The sequence below is a fragment of the Amblyomma maculatum genome, chromosome 7, assembly GCF_055883805.1.
Source record: "Amblyomma maculatum isolate TAMU_Amacu chromosome 7, ASM5588380v1, whole genome shotgun sequence".
Classification (NCBI taxonomy): Eukaryota; Metazoa; Arthropoda; class Arachnida; order Ixodida; family Ixodidae; genus Amblyomma; species Amblyomma maculatum.
In genome coordinates, this window is record NC_139350.1 from 95,518,533 (window position 1) to 95,542,463 (window position 23,931).

General features: G+C 47.0%; 1 pseudogene; it reads left to right on the plus strand.

The window, feature by feature from the left end:
• Positions 1-23,931, plus strand: part of LOC146183991 (solute carrier family 53 member 1-like) — a 95,070-nt pseudogene that overhangs the window by 36,221 nt on the left and 34,918 nt on the right.

A 23,931-nucleotide genomic window follows, 5' to 3' on the forward strand; every position in this document is an offset into this window, starting at 1 on the left:
AGATCGGGTTTTGCGCTGATCACTCAACACAGTGTGTCGGCTCCACTGTAGAGTAGTATGCAGCGGTAGCGGCATCAACTCGAAATGGACCGTCATCCGGCATGCAATTTGCGCTGTAATTTGAACCCACAGTGTCGTCATCGGGCAGTGTGGTTGACGTTCTCTGCACATCTAACAAGCCTCTATCAGCTGTATTGCAGGTCCCGACGGCACGATTGTGATCCGTTTCTTGTTTTTATTTTAATTGTTCTTTCTGTTTTTCTTTTCCCGCGCCTGTTTCTCACGGCTTCCAGAGGCTCGCTGTGTGCACGGTTACAGTCTACAGTTTTCCGGGATCTCGATCGCAAGGAAAAAATGCGCGAAGCGGTGCATCAAGAAACGAGCGCAAACGCAGACTCGCTCGAAGCGGCAGCGACTGCAGCAAACGAAAAACAAAAAAAAAAGTAATGCGTCTATCATGCCAGCCAATAAGAGACTCGGAACGGCGCGCTTCAAAAACGCGCCCCGTGAGAGCTAATCAGAGACCATGAACGGCCTTCGGAAAAGCGGCGTGCGCAGCCAGTCTGCTTGAGCAAAGTAATTTTGAGATGGCGCAAATTCCGCACAAAGAAAACCATTTCAAACCAAGCCCAAGATAGCGGCGATTGGCCGGCTGCAATGCCCGCGGAAATTTCGAACAAATTTTCTCTTTTCGGGGGGTATTTCAGTGGCGTTTCGAAAGCTTATTTTACTGTTTTTTTCTGACCGAATTCAGCGTCAATAATTTAAGTGCAGGTGCCTGAAACGATAAACGTTCCGAAAAGGAGTTTTTCTCAAAATCGATTTTTGACCATATTCCACCGTTCCAAAACAACTGCGATCTCCCCTAATTAACTCTACGCCTGTTATCTTTAAGAATTTTCGCTACTGTAAGTCCTCAACTGATTTTATTTTTCAGGTGATTGTGCATTTGTCAAAAATCTGAAAATTTGCAACTTAGACGCAGTTTCCTTTAATGGCCATGGGTGGTGGTGGTGAAAACGTTTAATAAAATATGGAGTTACATGAAGGTTGCTCTGGGGTCAGGCTTAGTGCCCTTCCCCTCACAAACACTAGGTGGAGTCCCTAGTACGGGATCCCAGTGGCTTCCGCTGCCGCCATTGCTCTTTTGACCAAGGCCTTTTGGGCTTTCAGGTCGGAGCAGGTGAGTAGGGTCGCCTCCCAGTCCTCCCGGGTGGTGTTTTGGTTAGGTGCAAAGGCAGTGTTGGAGGGGCACGCCCACACCATGTGGAAAAGGTCCGAGGACATTTCCCCGCAATGCGGGCACTCCCCGGAGAAGGCACTGTCAAAGTGTTTAAGTGTGACGCCGGGCACATCATAGTATTCGTAAGGAGGCGAAGAAACACGCGTTCCTCCGCTCTTGTTAACCCTTTACACGGGTGGGGGTAAATATTGTGCCTGTTTTGGTACAGCTGCGTAATTTCTCTGAAAGTGTTGGCTGGTGTAAATTCTTCTGAGGAGGAAGGAGACGAGGTTGTCCGGTTGGAAAGCGCGCGGGTGGCGGCATCTGCTGCCTCGTTTCCTTCTAGCCCAAAATGGGCCAGAGCCCAGACTATGAAGCGGCGGGATGGACTTTCCACGTACGAGCTGTTTTGCAGTAGTCGGTAGGTCAGGTCCGAGCTGTTTTTTAGTAGCCGGTAGGCCAGCTACGGGACCCAGCCCTGTTGAAAGTTCCTACACGCCCCTCGCGAGTCCGTTATGATTGTTTTGGAATCAGAATGTGTTGCTGCTAACGCGATGGCAACCTCCTCTGCCTGTGTTACGCTTCGGGCTTTAAATGTGAGCCCGTTTACCGTTTTGGACTCGTGGATCACTGCCGCCGTGTACCACCCGCCTTGGTGCAGGCCGGACACGTCCACATAGTACACTCCGGGTTTCCCTTCGTAGTGATGAGCTAAGGCCTCTGCCCTGGCCATGCGCCTACCCTCGTGGTTGTCCTTGGACATATTAGTGGGGAGTGGTTTTACGTGCAGGGCGTATCGCCACTCCTGGGGAAGCCTTACTCTTTCCTCGGTTACAGTCGTGTGTTGTATGTGTAGACGGGTTAATAGGCGACGCCCCGACGGTGTCTGCGATAGTCGCGTGTATTGACTCGTGAGGTGGGCTTCTCTCAGCTCCTCGAACGAGTTCGTCATACCCAGACCTTGGAGTCTCAGGTTCGACGTGGTTATAGGGAGGTCGAGGGCCTTCTTCGCTATTTTGCGCGTGATCACCTCGAGGATGTTCTCGTCGTGTTTCTTGAGGTGGAGATAGGGGATCGAGTACAGGATTATGCTTGTTACAAAGGCATTGGCCAGCCGTAGAGCATCTTTGCTTCTCAGTCCCCCTTTTTTGTTTGAGACTCTGCGGACCATTCGGCTCACCTGGTCTCCCACCTTTTTTAGCTTGTCGAGCGTGGTCGTCGCTAGCTTACGCTGGTGAATGAAAAGGCCCAGTACTCTAATTTCCTCTCTCTCGGGTATTGGTGCTGATCCGAGTCGCAATTCTATCTTGTCTGTGCATTTTTTGGAGGGACGAATATGGACGAATTCGGATTTTTTTGGTGAGCACTGAAGTCCGCATTTTTTCGCGTACTCATTTACAGCGGTGGCTGTCTCCTGCAAGCTGGCCTCCATTTCTCCGAGAGAGCCCTGCGTGGCCCATATGGAGATGTCGTCCGCGTACAGCGCGTACTGCACACCCGAGACTTTCTCCAGGTGGACCGGGAGATTTTTCATTGCCATGTTGAAAAGAAGCGGGGATAGCACCGCTCCTTGTGGTGTACCTCTCGTGCCTAATAGAAAGGGACCATGGTTTGCGTTCTGGATCCTCACGTAGGCCTGTCTGTCTGAGAGGAAGCGTTTTATATACTCGAACACGTTCTTTCCACACCCCGTCTCCGAAAGGTGTGTCAGGATGGCCTCGTGCGTCACATTATCGAAGGCTCTCTTCAGATCTAGGGCCAGCACTATCTTATCCCCGTTCGGATGTTCTATTGGATTCAATATTTCTCTGCTAAGCTGTAGCAGGACGTCCTGAGCCGATTTATTTGGCCTGAAGCCATACATCGAGTCGGCGAAGACTCGCTTATTTTCAAGATACTCGGAAAGTGTGTCTCTGACCATTGTTTCCATCAATTTGCCTACGCACAACGTGAGAGAAATGGGCCTGAGGTTGTCCGTATCTATGGCTTTGCCTGCCTTTGGGATGAAAGTTATGAGTGCCGTCTTCCATTCGGTGGGAAGAGGTACTTCGCCCGTCCAGATCGAATTGAAGTGTTCTAGCAGGGATTGGTACGCGTCGTCTGGTAGGTTTGCTAGGAGTTTTACCGTGATCCCATCCCTTCCTGGCGCGGTCCCGCGTTTCATTTTCGCTAGGGCTGCTTTGAGCTCGTATAGTTTGAAAGGTTCATCGAGCTCAACATTTTCGTCTCCACTGTACCTGTAAGCTTCTCCCCTTGGGTCTTGGGTCGTGCTCAAGTACTGGTCTCGGAGTTTCAGCGCTAACTGGGCTGTATTTCCTTGAAACGTGTGTATAGGGAACCCAAGGTCAAGTTTCGCCGCGCGACGGCAGCGCCGCATTCCTGGCGCGGTGGCGAAATGTGAAACGATGGGGCTTCGCCGGAGCAGACACTCCGCTAGATTCCTGTGCACGCGTGGCGATCGCATTGCGCCTGGCGGTTATTTGGCGATACAAAAACGCTTCCGCTGATGCGGAACGGATGTACTAAGTAGCATTGTGCCATGGGAAGCCACAATAGTAGGCGAAGCACCAAAATTCGAGGCTCACGTGTGAAACGTTGCAGATTCCTTTGGAAGCGTGTCCGCAAGACCTGTTTTCCAACCCCATGACAGCGTTCTGAGAAGTCTCGCGTTCTTTGTGGAAACGAAAAGAGCCAATTTCCCCTTTCTTCGTAAACTCAGAAATGTTGACAGTTGACAAAGACGGCTTGGAGAGCCATCAAAAAAGTACAGTGGTTAAACACCATGCATAAAAAGTGAAGAAGATGGAAGATTATCCTGCTCGTCGCTCCCCGCGTGTCTAGTTTGCCGATTTTTTGTGCTCTCTCCCTGCTTTGTGAGTGCTCTGAAAGCAACCAAATCAACAGATGTGACGTCCGCAATCGAGACTGATGTGTAAATGTGCCCTAAGTGTCCACAGCTGCCTTTTCATTTTTAGATTGACCAAGAAAATATCTAGGAACGAGGCCTTTTTTTTTTTCGGGGGTGGGGGCGGCATTGGAAAATATGCCTTGCTGAGACGCTTTTACAGATTTTCGCAAATTGGCCAATACGTGAACCAATTATTATTATTATTGTTATTAACGAAGATATGTAGGAATTGAAGTACAAAAGTGATCCTAGCTGTAGCTCGACTAACACTGCTCGCACGGAGCACCCCATTCGCGTCACAGGGTTCGTGAGTGCAAACCAAATATTATCATAAATGAAGCGCAACCATTTAATAAGAACCGAAATAAAACACTGTGTAGTACAAGCTTGGATTTCACCTGCCTTCCGAGCCAGCGAGCCGGTTATATCGTGTGTAGCGCACGGAGCACGCATGTGCTTATGAGATTGCTAGCGTTCTTGTCTTTGAAGAAACACCTCCTTCGGACTATATACTTATTCTTCTACTGCGAAATTTTCTTTGGTAACGTCGTAATAATAAAAAAACAAATCCATATATAGATCGCATGCTACAGGCCAAAACGATGGTCAACGAGCGGGCCACTTTATTCCACAGTACGGATGATACTTTAGCAGTTTTTAAAGATATTATGTACGACAATATAATTACATAGCGGACTTACCTCGAGATGCATTCCTACCTTTTTGCTAACGTGGGACGCATTCACAATCAATATTTACTCATCCTCGTCTGTCGTCTGCTCTACAGTGCAGACGTGAATAAAAAGTTCAGGTTGCCCAATCAAGACGGAATGCGGGTTGCATGTCGCGGTGCACCTGCGGGGGCGCGTCAATGCACGTGCTCGTGCGAGAGAAAGCGCACGGCGCACGCCGTGAAGGCAGCGAGCGAGCCGGCGGCGTCCAGTGAGTGCCCGTGCGACAAAGCAGCGCGGGACGTCTGCACGTACGCAGAAGCGAGCGAGCGAAAGGAGAAAACTTGCACGGGATGCCTAGGTGGTGCTTCCGCGTTTATCCCCAGTTTCTATTTTTCTGTCAGAGATGGCGCTCCCTGTCAGGAGCAGCAGCGCCGCTCGACGGTGCTTTGGAAGCCTATTGTTTTCTGCAGGTGTTTCTGCGACTCGGTGCGCGTCTGGTTAGGATCTATGAGAGCTCGGAAGAGACGCCATGTGTTTTTGCCAGACATCTGCCTAGCTGCCGCGTTGCACCTCTCTACCCAGTTAGCATCCGCGAGTTGCGCCGCGTATTCTGCCGCCTCTTTTGTTATCGCCGCGATCCGGGTTTTTAGCTTGCGGTTATGTTTCTGCCTGCGCCATCTTTTAATCATGCTGCGTCTGGCTTCCCAGAGGTGGAGGAGGTGGGTGTCCACATCCGTCACCGCCTCAGAGAGCTTTACCCACGTTTCCGTCGAACGGAGACTGGTCAGCAGCTGTTTGGTCTAGGCTTGGTATCCCTGCTCCTGGATAGAACTAACATTATATTCTTTTCTAAATTTTGCCCAGTCCGGCATCCTAGTCTGCCCCGTCGGTCTGGTAAGGGGTTTAGTGCAGATCGTTATGTTGATCAGACAGTGGTCACTACCGAATGTTTCCTCCGTATTCGTCCACTCCACTCGCCTCGCGTTTTTTGAAAAAGTTAAGTCCGGACAAGTGTCCCTCTGCGCCGAGTTCCCAATTCGCGTGGGGTACGTCGGGTCGATATGTAGGGTTAGGCCTAATGTGGACGCTGCCTCCGCTAGCTTCCGTCCTCGCATGTTCTCTCGGTTGTAGCCCCATGAGAGGCTCTGCGCATTGAAATCTCCTAACACTAGTAACGGATCTCGTCCCGCTTCCCTGACAGCCCTACTCAGGAGTGTGGAGAAGGTTACATTTTTTTGCTTTAGGTGGGCAATACACATTCAGGATGTGCAGCGGCGGATCATCCTTTTTTATGGGCAGGAGAGTCACCATCACATATGAAAAGCTGGCTTGTAATTCCAGATCTATCAGATTTGCTGTGAAATTTTTGTGCACGAAGATGCATGTTAGGGGGTCGAGTTGGAACGTTTTGTAGTTTGTGAGGCTCGCGTTTCCACCTGGCTCCTGTACGGCCACCACTGCCGGAGTATGCTCGTACGTGGAAAGGTGCATCCTAAGGTCCGCTCTCTTAGTCTGATTTAAAGCCTCGACTATTCCACTGTGTTAAAATTATAGGACTCTCCTTAGTTCGTCCCGCCATGTTGTGCCTGAAGATTGTTATTCTGGAGGGGGAGCTGCTGCAGCTTCTCACCCTCACTGATCACCCTACGCATCTTGTGAGTTATGGGATTCGTGGGTCTCCTTGTGTTAGCATACTTGCGAATCGTCATCGCTTTCGCTATCTGTCGTGATACTATGGAGGGAATGGATTCCTGTATCTTCCTCATCATAGCTTCTAGTTTGTTTTCCATGCTAGGCTCTGCGTCGCTTTCCATCGCCTCCTCTTGCTGAGGCGGCTGAGATTTAGCTAGTGCAGTTTCTAGTTTGCTGGTTAGTAGCTCTATTTGAGCTTTTAGGGCTGCTATCTGTTTTCTTAATTCAATTTCTACCAAATTTGGTGTAGGTGGAAAGGTAGTATTGGGAGGAGGAGGGGCGACCCCACTCACCGGCTGCTTCCCGTTCTTGACCATGCTGGCCCAGTTCCTCTCTTGATTGTTTTGTTTAGAATTTGGCTCCATGTTAATCGAAGGGGGCGGGAGATTCTCGCTCCTTGTCTTTTTCTTGTTTTTCTTCTTTTTCTTGTTCTTGTTACTGGATTGTTGCTGCTCGTTCCTTCGGAATTTCGCAGTGCAGTCTTTAGAGTTCGTGGCATGTTCACCGCCACATACCGCACATTTTGGATTGCACTCGTGAGGGGCCCGCACCCCCTCCACAAACGGAGCTTGCATTCCGCAGAGTCCGCAGTTTTCTTGCCTCGGTGTCGGGCAGGCGTCTGCCCTATGTCCCACCATGCCACACAGGTTACACGCTGGTATGGTGCGACGGTAAGTGGCTACCGGTATAACTTCCGCGTTATACAGCACAGCTCTGGGCTTGTACTTCCCTTAGAAGGTGACCCTTGCTTTGTTCAAAGTGCCGAACTTTCGGATCTCCAGGATTTTGCTCTCTCCGCGAAAGCTTCTCACCTTCCCTCGCAGGGATTCGGTGGTCTCCAGATTGGCCACAGTGATGACTCCGTGTACCACGTTGTCCTCACTTTGCTTTACGTGTCCACGCAGATAGAGGTCTTGCCCTTGCGTTCGGATTGCAAAGTCGCCAACCAGTCTGTCTGCCGCATGGATGCTTGACGTGCTCACAATGATCAGGTTTTGGTCCGGGGACACTGTGAAGAAAAAATTTTCTGCTTCGGCCTCCCCGACTCGCTGTCGTAGAGCTAGGCCCAACTCGCCTTGTTGCAAGTTCTTCATGTTTGTGGCCGTTAGTGGTTTGATGATTAGCACCACGTCGTCTGCTCTGAATCTGCACAGAAACTTGGGCTTCCATGCAGCTCTGACTTGCGTTGGGCCTCCGGTTGCGCACTCACCGGGTTCTGAGTCGGGTTGCTCGTGGCGGCCTCCGTGTGCTGACGTGGCCTTCCTTTGCGCGCTGGCTTGGAGTTTCTGGGCTCGCTTTTCAAAAGCTTGGATCACATTTTCACTGCAGGCTTGCTCTCGGCTGGTCTGTGGCAAGGTTGTCCATGTCATGCCTTCCGGGTTGTAGCCGCGTTGCTGGTTGGCGTTTCGCCATGTTCGCCAGGAGCGGCCTTCCCGCCGTGGGACGCCGGCGTTCAGCCGATAGGCTGAGCCACGGCTCCACAACTGATAGGAGCAAAAGTGCTCCAAAAAGTCGAAAACTCCGTCCACCGCATTGAGAGTGGTCTCCCTGCGTTCCGGATGACTTGATGGCTCTTCAAGGTCCAATAGTTTTGGGATTCGACGCGTTGTTCCACCGCTACGGTCGAAAATCGCCGGAGCCGATGTTCCATGCGGGCCTCCACTATTATGCACCTAGGGTGACTCGATGCGAGGCACCCTATATATACTCAAGTTTTGACCAATCAATATCGCTGCTTTTTGATAATGGGACCCATAGGAAATTTCTCATCCGGTAGTATCGTAAAGCTCTGCTGAGGCTGGCATCAGTGCGCTTCTAATTTTCCGTAAACTTGACGATTTTACCAGCCATTAACACTAATAATAGCCTTTCACTATGGTAAATTGCAGAATATGATTGATAAGTAGCGTTTTGTTGGGAATTATTCGTCTGTGCTCAATATCAGCAGCTACATTTTTGTGCCTCTTCACTCGTCAGGGAATTTTAACTGAAATAGTCAGGCAAAAACCTGCAAAGTCAAGGATTTTGAAAATAGTGGGTTGCTAGACACCCTGGTTGGTCTTTTTTTTCCCACCATCTCCTGTTTTCCACAGCAGCTTCTTTATTGTTTTTCCTTGGCACACTCCTGGCGTGTCTCTTGGGCAGCCATGCAAGACCAAATATTAAGCGTATTTTTTTTTCCATCTCTTGCTTAACTCCTTCTGTGGTTATGTGCAGGTGTAGCACATGCTTTTCAGTCTGCCAGGGGTGGCATGTATGTGGGGATTAAGGTCTGGCCTTGTCAAGCTATCCACTGCATAAGTTGAACTTGGATATAACGAAGTTCACAAAAGTTCTCAATTTCTCGTTACATGCAGGTTTTCTATGAAGGCTCGCACGAATGATGCAGAAACGAAACCGAAAGGCTTCAGATATCAGTGAAGGTGAACTCACCCTTCGGGCATTTATTTTACAGTAAAAGACTGCGTAATCTTTGCTTGTCACAGCACGACGCTCCAATGAAGCTAAATCATGTAATGCTCCTTCGTCGTCGCGTGAGCCGACGAAACGGCGCAATACGTCGATACACCGCCTTCGCGGTGGGCACGTCGCATGGATCTGGCTCATCAACCATCATCACAGGCATCAGTATTTTGCACGCTTTCGGCAAGTGCCTCATCATTCATTTCTTCTGTAGCTATGGCAGCATTATCGGCAAACAAAAAGTCGCTCAGGTCGACGTCGTCGGAGACACCACTTTTGCTGCATAGCTCATCCCACACTTCGGCCACATCGGATGAAGCGGAAGTCTCTTCTTCCTCGTCGTCGGCACCAGACTGCGTTTTTTGTAATCCCTGCCTTCATAAAGCACTTCTTAATAACATCTGCCCTGACTTCTTGCCAGGAGGCAGCAAGCATTTCAACTGACTGATAAATATCGATCTTCAGCTCCTGTTCTAGACGGATGTCCAGAAGAAGCTTCTGTATCAATCGGCATCGGTAACAGCATTTGCAACTGTTGATTATTCCTTTGTCCAACAGCTGTATTAGTTATGTGCAATTAGCTGGGAAGTAGTGCAGTTCGATGTGAGACAGCTGCAGGCCTTCATGTTGCACAGCGCAATTGTCCAGAAGTAGGCAAACTTGACGGCCTTGCCGCTTGACATCCTGGTTGAAGTCTTTCAGCCATTCGGAAGAAATTGCCAGAGTCATCCACGCTTTAGTGTTCGCTGTGTATTTCACAGGCATACGCTTCGTCTCCTTAAAGCACATGGGATGGGCACTTTTTCCAACAACTAATGGGACTCGCTTGTCAGTGCCTTCAAGGTTAGTTCACAGTAGAACTGTTACGCGGAGTTTGCTCTGCTTTCCCCCGTGGCAGTCACCTCCTTTAGGTGCTAGCATGCAGCCCGGAAGCATCTAAAAAAAGAGAGCCGTCTCATCGGTATTATAGATTTTAGCCGCTTCGAAGCGACTCAGTATTCCAGGAAGCGTGTCAGCCACCCACGAAGCAGTAGCATCGCTGTCTGCAGAGGCAGATTTGCCGCAGATTACTTTTCCGATGACATTGTGTTGGCTCTTGAAACCTTGTAGCCACCCGTTGCTTGCTTTGAAGTCATCATGGCCCAAGATGCACGCAAAATCCTTCGCCTTCTGGTGTAATATCGCTCCGCCTATGGGCACATTCCTGGCTCGCGTGTCCAAAAACCACGTGAACACTGCCTTGTCCACATCATCGCATGTCGACAGTTTCAATCTTTTCTTAGCCTTTGTTCCCGACTCAACTGCACTTCTAATCTTCTCTTCCGCACTCAAAATTGTTGACAGGGTGCTCGCTGGGATGTTGAAACGAGCGGCGACGTCCTTCTTCTTCTCGCCCGCGGAGACCGCACTTAAAATGGCAAGTTTGTCTTGAAATGACAGAACAATTTGTTTTCTGGTCGTTGAACTCATCGCGACGAACTGACGCCACAGATACAAGCGGAGCCCCATGAATACAGGCAGAAAGGCTGGCCTAGCACTTACGAAACACGTCGAACGAATCAACACCACTAATCCATAGGTACACGAGACGTGCACGAGAGGCAGAACAACAGACAAGATGGCAAATGCACAACGTGCGCAAAAATTGCATGTGCTACATGCACGTACAGTACCAACAAAGAAATCAAATGCAGTCATTAATGCCACCTGGTGTTTTGCTACACTACCAACACCGGGGGAAGCTGCTGCGTTAGCCACGGAGCGGTGCTAGAAGGTAGTACTATCATCGTCATCGTCAATTTTGTTTGATTTCTGCGATTACAGGCGGTCACGTATCTGCTGGCTTCTTAGAGTTCTAATAGTAAAAGCTCAAAAAATAATTACTGATCAGATTCGCGAGTTCGTTACATCAAAGTTGACCGCCGCAACACCTTCGTTACATAGAGCTCGAAAATACATTGGCTTCAATGGGTGTGGCATTGGGGAATTTAAAAACTTCGTAAATTCAGGAATTCGTTATATAGAGGTCTGTTGCATCCAGGTTGTCAACCTGGCACACTCATTTCAGACACACACATGAAGGCATGTGGTGTGATGCGGTTATGGTTGGAAATATAGCCCCGTCTGCACACCAGGTGTCCAAGATAGCAAGTAGGTGCACCTCATTCGTTGGCTAGAAGGAATGCCTGCTAGGTGGTGCTTGCATGGTGCTAAGATCTGGCCATCTCTGTGCCGCTCAAGCATCACCTGCCACTCGTGACTCAGTCAGGCGCAGAGGTACAGGAAAGCTTTCTTTGACTGCTTTGTTTCTCTCTTTTTTTTATGTGTGTTTGGACAGTGGTAAATACCAGGTTGCCAAAGTAAATGTAATCAGGCCTTTAAAATGATGGACTATCATAATTGCAGTATTTTTTTTTAACCTTGCAATTCAATGAAGTGGGAAAATAATTAGCTAACATTTTAATTAATGGCTCGAGGAACAAAGTGCGTAAGCAGGTGTCATATCTTCTCGAAAAGAAGCTAACTGCAACCTTTGCAGTAGGCTGGTATTTATGTAACATAGCATTTTTTTTTACTTGATTCCAAAATACCTCTCACAATAAAAAAAAACTTTCATGCTATAGCAATCTACAGCGGAGCTATATGAGCATCCCGAGACCCATCTCGGGGGGAGCAAAATCCACTTTTCTCCGGAGTATTCTCCCAACTGATGCCTTCTGGGTGCTCTGGGAGAGCAATGCAGTCAATCCAGATAGTATATTGAATTGTTGCTTATATCTAGCAGTCAGAAAAAATCCTCTTGAAAATCCTGTGCCAAAATGTGCCACTTGTGGAATGCGTGTATTGAGCTGCCTTAAACAAAATATTTCATATTTCATAATAATTCGAGCTTGGTTCTTTTGAAATCCCAGATAATTTGAAGAATTTCTGCAGCCCTGTAATTTCTACTGCAAATCTGACCTAATAATTCGAGGCAGCGACCTGCACCAGCAAGGTAATTCAGAGCTTTGGGATGCCATGCGGGAATGCCCAATCCTAATTTCTCCTTAAACCGATGCAGCGAAAGCTTGTTGAAGTCGACAAAGGGGTCCTACAAAGCGATGCCAATGCTTGAAATGCTCCACCACTCCAGCCCCAGGAACACCTAGCACAAAAAAATCACGGTGGTATTGCTTCCTGCATAGGAGAAGACATGCTTCTCTGCAATGCAGCTGTGGATGCTTTCGGTGCTTCGAAGCATGGCCGGACTGCAGGCAGCGATGGGTGCACACGTTGCTCCTCTGCAGCCCTGCTGTGCTAAAGGAAGTGCATAGACAGGCATCAGGCCGTGACACCACGGAAATGCAATGGTGCTGGCAACAGCAGTGACTTTCGTTTTTGAGCACAAGCTGGGTTTGCATTGGCTGTGTCACGCTTGCTTGTTGTATAACTCGCGATATTCTAAAAAGTTGTGGTGCTGTTAGCTGCACCAAGAGGCACGAGCAAGATAATGTCATCAGTTTCCACATCTTGAGACGAAATTGAGTAATGTCACGCATTGGTACTCTTTAGGTTATCCGAATTTTGGCATCGAAGGTCAGTCAAAACCTGGTGATCAAACACATAAAATATCGCACCAAAAGCTACTCTGGTCAAGAAGTATGGTATATGCAGCGAGGGAACAGCTGCACCATTTACACCAAAGTATGCCAAATGGAAGATCCTGCTGCTGCAAAAAAAAAAATTTAGGTTTTGCTCTCTTTTGTGCCACGACGCATCAAAAGGTCACTTAAAAATTTTGTTGGGAGTGAGACTGATGCCAGCACTTTTAAATGTTGGCTGCACATTTTTCTCAGGACCACATCATGAAAAGTCAGGGCATGGAAATATTCAAAATTTCGAATAATTTATGAACTCAGTGTGTTCAAATTTAACTTGTACCATGCATTTCCGTTTGAAGTTTTGGAGCAGGGCTGTTGTCTGTCTGACTACAGTAGATGCATGTGCATCCATCGTCTGTGACACACCTGTTGGGCAATACACTGTCAGCGCTGCATTTAATTCACTTGATCCTCGACTCAAGGACGCTAGTGAACCAAACCATGTCTCCCATCTTCTGGCAGGTCAGTGCTGAAAGTATGCGTACATAAGCTTATGATCTTAGAAGAGGCTAACTAAGCACCTAATATTTCGTCCTGCACTTCGTTGTGCCTGTCCATGGAAGCACTTGCTATTGAAGGCAAATGTAGCAGATTTACCTTACGGAAAAATTGGAGGGAGAGCACATGCATATAGTACGGTACTTTTGTTCCTCGTGTTGCATTGTGTCACCGTCTTTGTTCTTATTCTTTCATCCTTGTTGTATAGACTTTTTTCAAGCAGTGGTCAAGGGCACTGCTATATTGGAGACTGGTCTGTGTGCTTAGCACATGGAAGAGTCGAGGATTATCTTTCCCTAGCCCAGTCAAACCAGTTTCTCTGAGGGATGTGCATCACAAAAACATGAATGAGAGCGAACCAGCCAAGATGGAAACTGTGGTGCAGAATGTGCATCAGGGCTGAGTTTTGGGATAACTTGGCAAGAACAAACAAGGTTCGGCAAATGCTTCTTTGGCTATTAATATGTTTAATACAGCGGCTGCCCCGGTCAGGCAATTCTTGAGGTTCACTGTAATCCATTCGCTGCAAGCGGCACTAAATTTGCCTCTCTCATTAATTGGAGCTCGAGGAACCGAGAAAATTGTTCGAATTATCAGATGACCTCTAAAAACTGTCAAGAACTCCTTGCATCACAATAAATTTTTTTGTGAAAGACTGGAATGGTTGCCTTGCCTTGTAGTTGAGCAGCTGCATTGCATTTGGGAGATGCTGGGTTCAATCCCCAGGGATGCCAGGTACCCACCGGTTTTCCATTGGGTCCACCCTGGCCAAATGCTCAGCTCTTGTGGGGTGAAACGTTGCGGAAAAGAGCCTCTGTCAACACACCTGTTCAACTCAGTTTGAGATGAGAACAGTGTGGCAATGGCTGTTCTTACATTTTTATCAATGCTTCAAAGCATTGATGGAAACAAAGTGATGCTCATGTTGTAGTGGAGCCCCACCACATTGCACCATGAAGGGCGCAACTCCCGCACCCTTCACAGTGCAGTGTGGTGCGGCTCCACTGCTACCATGTCACATGCATCATGAGCGGTGGTGGCGCGTGTGAGGGGTCTGGCACAGCATGTGGCAAGCACGCAGTCTTAGCACACTAGAATGGAACCAGGCAGATAGAAGAAAAAGGAAGGAGTGAAAGAAAATTAAGAGCACCAGTGATGTGCCAGTCTGCTTTCAAAACGGGGCTTAGCACTCGCATCGTCTCTCTTTGTCCAGTCCCCCCGTCTGCTTTGAGCTAAACTTCAGAATGAAATTAAGAAGTTTACAGTGATAAGGTGGCTGCTGATGGCACATAATATGAGAGGCCGTTTTCCTCCAGTTGACATAGTTATGATGATAAGAGTGACGATGAGGCCTTGCCGGCCTTTATTTATCCTTGTTGTGCTGCAGTGTTGCATTGTCAAAGCTCACATGTGCTGAAAGCCTTTGTATTACAAAGTGAGCTGGCAAAGCTCAACAAAGGGCCAGCCAGTCCAGTGAGCTTTCATCTGGGGCACTTTTAGAGGGCTGTTGCTGAGTAGAGTTCTTTGCTGCAGAGCTTGGTGACCACCATGCTGGAAGGCGGTGACCGCCAAAAAGCCATGAAGCGGTTACGAGTGCCTCCTCTAGGTGACCAGGTGAGACCAGTGCTTCTTACCACTGAAGCTCACCCGCTTACTGTCCGGAATACCCGGGTTTGAACCCGACCTCGGCAGCTGCGTTTCGATGGAGGCAAAATGCAGAGGCGTCCGTGTGCTGTGCGATGTCAGCGCATATTAAAGATCCCCAGGTGGTCGAAATTTCCAGAGTCCTCCACTACGGTGTCTCTCATAGCCTGAGTCGCTTTGGGACGTTAAACCCCACAAACCAACCAACCAATCATTTTTTTTTGGCACTTGTTGAACCACCACAAGTTGCTGTCTTGCTCATGTCTGCATTAGGCATCCCAGTTTCCAAAATATTTTTCATTTTTAATTCAGTAATTTGTTTTACTCACATAAATTCTTGAAGCTTTTTTTCTAGTTCAAAACACTGTTTTTGCTGTGACTTAAATTCAATGCGTTTTTTTCTTTTCCTTCTGCTTATGTGTACAGTTCCTATTCACTCATAATACCCACTTTTTGAGTGATAGGTTAACATAACTAAATTTCTGTCATTTTGCAATCGTTAAACTTCAAGGTGGTCAGAAGCATCACTGCATTATTGCTTTGTCCAGATAAGTTAGCAGCTCTCTGTACAGCCCATGGAGAAAATGTGCTCATAAATGCTGGTGTAACTTTGTGTTTTTTCAAGTTTAGAAGGAGTGGTTTCTAAATTAGCCAGCATTTGAAGCATCCAGAGTTTAAAGATGTGCACTACTTTCACTGGATAGGTGCAGTTTATTGAGGTAACTATTTTACAAACACTGCTTGAGCTGTGTGCAACAAGCACTTGCTACTTAAAATGGTGGCACAGATTCTGGCAGAGGGTGGATTATATCTCATGGGCTCACTTAGCCACAGGTGCCACTGCACAAGAGTGACTGTGGGCTCTTGTGTGGATGCAGCAATCACCCTGGGTGACCTTCAAGGTGGGACTTTTTTCTGGTGCCTACATCGTTCTCGTCATTGCAGTGATCCTCACAGGTGAGCCTGCTGCACTTCTCCCTTGCTGTGGGGGTCTTTTTTTTCAAGGGCTATCAGCACCGCTGGGTGGCATGCACAGCTGTGGCACGCAGATATCTTTTCCTGGAGAAGACACTGAGCTGACCTCACCTACTGGTATGAGGCAAGGTCTGCGGTCTGCTGAACATAGCACATAGGCTTTAACAGCTGTGCGAGAGAGCTTAGCTCTTGTGTTGACCTTCCTGCTTAAGAGAGTGTTGTTTTGGGCTGTGAGTAGTGTGTTTAAGAAATGGGTGGGGGCAAGGGGAGCTAGTACTGATAGCAGCATTACACCTTCACTAAGCAAAAGGAGCTGAAAGGGTCTGAGAGTTGCTTTTTTGGTTATCTTTTTTTTCTGTGTCTTGTGGTTGGTGTAAAGATTCAGTGAACTAAGCTGGCATTCTGCTTGCCTTCGCAATCGTGTGTAGGTGAGTATTGCTGAAAGGAGCGAGAAACAGAGGCCTTTAATCTTTATTTTTCTCGGCTCATGACTGCTCTTGCGCTTTCCAGGGCTTGCATTTATTGAATGTTGCGCCTGCTGTGTTAGCATGCTAACCCTCATTTGTAAGAGGCTGCAATGGTCACATATTTTGGGGCATAGTTTGTGTACCTGTGGCCACTTCCTTGTCATTGCACATATAGTGCTATAATATGCAAATCACTCGCCAGAGTTGGTGAGAAAAGAGTGCTACAAAAAGCAAAGACAAAAAAACAAAACAAGCAAACTGGGTGGGTACTTTCTTTGCGTGAGTGGATTCAGTACTCTCCTAATGAACCCGCCCTCCTGTTTTGTTGTTTGGAATTCACTTTTTTTAGGCATTATTTCTCAGCGCATTCTTCAATTTCATGTTGTCATAGTTGGCACATGCCAAGATGTGCATGCTAACAACATTGCAGCATATTTATCTTTCCACGAGAGCTCCTGCGATTGTGGCGTGCTGAACAAACTTGGCAGAGCACCAGGAGTGCCGGCGGAGGTGGTTGTTTGGCACACCACTGTGCACTTGGCTCTGTCAGTGTATGCTTAGAAAGCTGGCAAGCACATGAGCATTGTACAAGTTTGGAAAGGCGCATAGTAGTTTAATAAATCGGAACACTATAAAACATCCTTTCCACTGAAGTGGTATAGAGAAAGCAGGACCTTGAAATCTCAGAGTGATTCGGCAAACTCGAGATAAGGAGCAAAAATGCCTAACCGCTCTCATGCCACAGCTAATGTTTAAACATTCACATTACACTTTTATGACCATCCTGTGAACTTTTAACGTTGCATGAAAAATGCACATTTGACCTTTGGGCCAGTATTCAGCATGTCCACTTCATCCTGCCATGATTAGCCAGTACCATCATAAAATCTTCGGATCGTGCCGTGATCATGGCAAACACCCTTTGGAAGTGAGCAATACCAAGCAGCAGGGACATGACTGCATGCTTTTCTGGACAGACAGAGGGGCAAGTGGTCTGGTAGGCAGATGTATGATGCGAAGTTTTGACATGCATAGAAAAATGTATCATATTTTTCCCGCATAATGAAGCCTCCCTCAATAATAAATGCAAGCTGTCTTTAAAAAAAAGGTAGGTTAATTGCATGAGTAAATACGGTATTCTGTTCTAAAAGAAGCTCAATAATTAACAGATTGACTTAAGAACAGAGAATGAAGGTGACCATTTACGTTACTGCATTTACCGAAGTGCTTGGCTGAAAAATTTCCTCTTTGCCTCGCAACAACTAAAGCCCCGACTACAAACACACACGCGCCAACGTCGTCGCGCAGGTCAGCCAAAACCGGTCTGTGCATGGGCATGGCACCTGACGCGAGCATTGCGGGTGCTGACGCTCCGATCTGTCCCTGCGTGAGCCAAAACCGGAACCGGAAACTAGTTACATGGTTACAATAGGAGGGGACCGCACAGCGGTCCCCTACCCCTTTCTTCTCATTGTTGAGTCTCCTTAGCTCCCCCTGCCCCTTTTCTTCACGGACCGGGTGCCCTTTCAGCTCTCTCCTGCTCTTTTCTTCATGGCTAGCAATTTTCTCAGTCCGCTTGAGAGGGTCATCGACCCAGTACCAGAAGCATGGAGATGCACTTTCCTTTTGTGGCGCCTTCTGTGGCGCTAGCGTTGGCATCGCGGCATGTGGAAAATGATTTGAAGTCCCCCCTTAACACATGCCACTAATGGCTGCAGTCACAGCCATTGGCCGCAGTCGCTGCTGCTACTTCAATCTTAGCTCGCTTCCATGCTTGGTAAGCTTCTTGGCAATGGCCTAATCTAGCTTCTCGTTGTTTGATGGCTTTGGCAGCCTGTCTGGCAAAGCTGCGGTCTTTAGCGAGATGACGTATGTGTATAGTATATTTTCCTAGGTTAAGTGAAGGAGCGGCACAGATGGTGCACGAGATTGTTTTCCAGTTGGAACTTGATGAAGACGACGGGGTTTACTGCACAGCACGGTTTTACATGAGGCATGATGGCTGTGGCGATAGCACAGTACTGTCATGCCTGAGCACGACGATGAAAGTGACGATGTTTGCTGCGCAGCGCGAGATGAAACATGCGGCTCACGAGTATGTGCATCATGTGTGGAACACATGAGGTAGTCGTAATAACATGAAACTCACAAATAGGGGGGTTATGTGAAGGCACCAGCCCAACCTCGCCGAACCCACCCCCTTCCCAGGCCTCAGGTCATCCTTGTGAATAAAGACATGAATGAACGAATGAATGAAACTCTCAAATGAATGAAATGAAAGGTATGGAAAGCATGAATGAATAGAACACCAAAACAAAACAATTCAGAATATAAAATTATGCTGCATTGATCTCTTAAAAATTTGGCGTACCTATCTGCTTATATCTTTTCTATGTGATGTTTGGAAGCAATAGTCGCCATTCAGTTCCTGGTGCAGCTGTTGAATCTCACATACTCATTCTTATAACTGCACTAACAAAATGCAGTTAAGGCAAGTTACCAAGGAACTACAGTTAAAGTACTATTTAATGAAATTGAGGACAGCCACAAATTATTTTGTAAATTGGGAACCTTGGTAAATTGAGGGAAGCATTTCTCGGTCATTTAATTTGATTCGGATACATTGGATTATTGTACGATGTATACTTTGGCATCAAGGAAGTACCACAGCTTGATACGAAGCTTAAATTCGATGAAAATTAAATTGCATTTTGAAAGGACGTAATAGCGCAACTTAGTTGAAGGACCAGGGGAGTTGTGCTGTTACGTCATTCGGAAATGCAATGCCAACTTGTACACTATGCTGTGTTGCTACAATGAAATTGCAGCTTGCTCAAATGGCTGACATCGATAGCAGATATGACAAGAAATGAAAATTTCACCTTGGCAAAAGCGGTCCAAGGGGACTACAAATTTCTTTGCCAGCAAAGAAGTTACTGATCTTTGCTTGAATGTGGTTTGTAAGCAGCAACTGCACAGATTTTTTGTGTATTCGTCCCTCATGCGTGTTCGTGTGTTCTGGTAGACTGTCGCAGCAGATCAAGGGCATCCAAAACTTGGCAAAAGCAGGACAAAGTTTCTCCGCGATGTTACCATTGGCTCGCAGTCAATACACTTAGGGCATTTTCTACAAAATAGACCAAAAATATACTATTTGATTTTTATTTTTTGACAAAAAGTTCGTTAAATTGGGACAGATAGCAAATATTATGCACTGCAAGTTCATTTTGAATGTGTGCAGCTTTAATAGCATCGCTAAATTGTTAAAAACATTCATTTGCAGCTTGGTCTTCCTTTGCTCATAGCACAGCAGAGTTTTGCATTTTTGAACTTTTTGTGGCGTATGGCTGGCATGTTTTGCAGCATGTTTTGCAGAGGGTGGTGGATTGCAGATCGCACTATGAAAATCTGAAAATCAGCTCTGCTCTATGAAAGCTAGGTGCTCAAACCCCACTTGATGCATCTGGAAGAGCTTCGTGCTTGTCGAAGTTCTGGAGGTGCCACATCACGTTCCAGATCTTTTCTTGTTGCTGAAACCCTAGTGAGCGAGAATAAAACAAGCGGGAGCCCAGAATGAGCTTGTGTAACTGCTCAAGAGCAAGCTGAAAGTAAAAGTATGCTTTCTTTGGCCACATGTATAAATTTCAGGCTGATATTTGTCTGATTCATCATCCGAGCTGAAGTCAGCGCTTGTGAAGTGGTCTTCGGACTCTTCACTGCTGCTGTTATAAAAAGTTTACATTAGAGGCAGCGGAATTACGCAAATGGTGCCAAATTTGCTTATGCAACTCTATGAAGCTAAGCAACCAAGTTTCACAGAGGCTGCCATGCTGTTCACCTATTTTTCGCAAGTGTGTGTAGGATTTTGTTGAGAGACAAAAGTCAGCTAGTCTCTACGCCTTGAACACTGAATGCACAGCGTGGCCATCTTGTTGAACCATGTGAGTCTTTCGGAAGAACGAGCTCCCCCATTTGATTCCTGCATTGTTTTGCGCACAGGTGTGTTCAGCCAGACGCAGGACGACTGGCGCATTGTGTTTCGCCTCTACCAGGGTACACTCCTCATTATACTGTTCATGTTTCTCATCGGTGTCAATGTGTACGGCTGGCGGACATCAGGTGTCAACCACGTGCTCATCTTTGAGCTCGACCGCCGAAACCACCTCTCCAAGCAACACCTCATGGAGGTAGGTATATGCACCCTGGAGTTGGGGTTGTTCGCTTCTCTGGAATGATCGAGACTAGGCGAACAAACTTAGCTTCTTCTGGAAGCAGAGGAAATGATGTTTTATGTTCAGGCCAGTCGAGTTGATTTTTAATTGCACATCGGCTGATTTTACAGGATGCGCTTTTTCATGTGCTTATCTCTATCATGTACTACCATATTTCCTGGTGTATAATCTGCATTTTCTTGTCAGTATTTTTCATGGGCGCATTTCATTGAATAGTACCGTTTGTATATGACAGAAAATTGTGTACCCCAACTTGGAATTGTTTACTGTGCCTACTATGTTTGTAAAAAAAATTGATGCATAAAAAAAAAAGGCGGAAAAATTGAGTCGGTTTCAAGGTACTTTATGGGTAGAACCACGCTATCTAGCCATAACTTGCTGCATCCAGCGTAATCTAGTTGATTAAGTCATATTCTCAAAGGTTAGTATATTAGTACCAAACCCAGCCCTGCCGCAGTGGTGTAGGAGCTAGGGCGCTTGACTGCTTGTGTCTAGGGATGTGGGATCTAATCCCGGCCACAGCGGCCGCTTTTCGGTGTAGGCGAAAAGTTAGGTGTTCATGTGCTGTGCGATGTCAGTGTATGTTTAAAGAACCCCAGGTGGTCGAAATTTTTGGAGCCCATCTCGTACGGCGTCTCTCATAGCCTGGTTCATAAACCAATTCAAATCAGTGCCACACCCGTTTGGCTTTGCATGTGTCATGCAGTGTTCTTGCTCTGCATAATGCTTCCCGTGAATTTGCCCCTACTTCGCTAGAGACAATATACTGTTTGTTTCTGGTTTCTTCGTGGAACATTCTCATTGACTGTTTGTCCCTTAAGGTGATGACGCGGCATGCGGCAGATAGTGCTTGATAGTAATTCATAGTTACTTCAGCATTCAAAGATAAGGCATCTGCTAGCAAGAACAAGGAATAATAAAAAATTCTGTAGTGATGGTGTAATCAGAGCTACGGTGATGAAACTTGGCAGAAATAATGCGCAGTAGTGATTACAAAACATTACAAAATTTGCAACAAAAGGTCTCGCAATTTATATATTTTTTGCACATTTGTTCCCTTTCTTCAGCATGCTTATAACATTGACTGAGATTAGCAGTGCACAAATGGTCATGTTACACAAGTAAATGTAGAGATTATAAGGGCACAGTAAAAAAACATCATCTAGAATTTTTTTCTTATGAAAACTGAGCGCCCCAGTTAGTGGCTGAATTACCAGGTAGGGGTGCTCTGCCACTGAGCTGGGGACCCTGATTTGATTTTGGCCATGCCGGCTGCGTTTTGAAGTAGGTAAAAAAAGCAAGGTGCCCGTCTAATGTGCATTGTTGTTAGTTCTCGGTATACGTTTTTAAACCGACTAAATTGTGATTTTTATTTTGCAAATATTTGTGTTGGTTAAGGTGCTAGAGTAGTGAGCCCAAGGATGCAGTTCCTGGCCATAGGCAGCCGTATTTCGGTGGAGGCAAAACGCAAGGCGTCTGTATGCTGTGCAATGTTGGTGCATATTCAAAGCACCCAGATGGTGGAATTACCAGAGGCCTCCTCTGCGGCATCCCTTATGGCCAATGTTGCTTTTTGAGACATTAAATCCCTTATACCATGCCATACAAATGTTGTTCATACAGATTCGGCCACACATGAGAACCACACAGACACAAGCACCTTACCTGAAAAGGTGTAGCTGGGATAAGATTTCACTTCACTTCCTCTGAAGCGCATCAAGTGAGCGTCCTAGACATGTGATTGACTCTGTACTCTTAATCTCTACATCTGTGCATTATTCATGCCAAGTTTCATTGATGCATAATTTATTGTTACATACTTCTCTCACCCCACCTTAGTAGTGCCCCATGATTGCACATAGGCTTAGGAAACAAGGTCTTGTTAGCGCGTATATAGTAGAACCCTGCTGTAATAAATTCAGATTTAGTAAATTGGAACTCAAGTCCCAGTTCATGTTCCATACATGACTGTACATTTTTCCTGCTTTAAAGTAAAGACATCTCCCATGAAATGACGTCGCCATACACGCGCTACTTCGTATCTCAAGGAAATTCTTTTTTTTTATTTTTCGAAAAACAAAAAGCCAAGTGTTTTTAAATGGCTTTACCACCAGGCTCGGCAGCAGTCAGGAGAAGGCAACTTTACGTAGGTCTTGGAGTTGTGAGGGAAAGGATGCAGCTCGGAGGAAAAGGAATTATAGCTGTCTACAAACATCGAAAGAGGGCACCGCAGTGCGCATTCTTATCATTACCTTAAAGGCCCACTGTCCACCCTCCGGTCGAAAATATTTTGTTCCCCGATGACTGTGAGACTTCGCCCCCAGAACGCAAGGCCACAAAATGTTTTTGAAAAGAGTAACTAATAATGCAATTACAGCTACCGCAATCATCCGATTCTGTTGTGTTTCTCTCCACCCATTCCCTCGCAAAGGTTTTTCACTCTCTCGCTTGGTGGCACTCACTGTCTTGGTGGCACTCCACGTGTGTGAAAAAAACAAAAACTGGCGAGGGAGCGTGCGCTGCTTGATTCAGTCGGACCGTGGCAAGGGAAAAGCGTGCAGCGAGTGGTAGACACCCATCCTCTGCCCTCAGACAGCGAGACGGACCAATGGATGTTGTTTTTGACTACAACGTCAACCTTGCGGCTCATAGAGAAAGGGGGAAGCTGGTTTCCCGACGGGGAGGATGAGGGAGCTTTGATTTGTATTTTTGCTGCTTTGCAGCGCACATATCGCTGTAGCATTTTGCTTAGACTTTCTTGGTACCTGATCAAAACACTGGGCTCCTGTGCTTAAAAGGTGGACAATGGCCCTTTAAGCACGCAGTGGAACACAGTCCGAAAACTGTATGTGGATGCTGCTCTATACGAGCATACATTGACCGCAGCAGCAGCTGTGGTGGTGGGCTCTTCTTACACAGAAGTCTCCAGCATGTTCATCCCGCTCTGTACTATCACAGAAGTGGAAGTGGCGGCAATCGTGCTGGGCATTACCTACGTAGACGTGACCAACCGAGAGCTTCACCTAATCACTGACTCACAAGCGGCGTGTTGGCTCCTTCTTGCAGGCAGAATACCTACAAAATTAGCTCAGTTCACAACTAATCCATTGGCTACAGGTTCATTGCTTAAACATCAGATCGCCTAGGTCCCGGGGCACTCCGGGTTGGAAGGTAATGAGGTCGCGGACAGGCTTGCTCGAGGTCACACAAACTGAGCGGCCACCATCCCCGATCTTACAACTAGCATTCCTGTCCCTGCGACTTACGGCGCGCAACTGAAAACAGTACCTACGTGAATGTCGGATTTACCCCCCTCCACACAAGGGGCTAAATGCACAGGAAACGCGGGAATGGAGACAGCTCCAAACCAACACTTTCCCCAACCTACATCAATACAGCATCATTTTCCCAGAACACTACACTTACATATGCACTTAATGCAACGACCAGCCCACCGCCTACCACATCACATCGAGGTGCACGGGCCCCAAACCTGCAGATAAACTCACATCGTT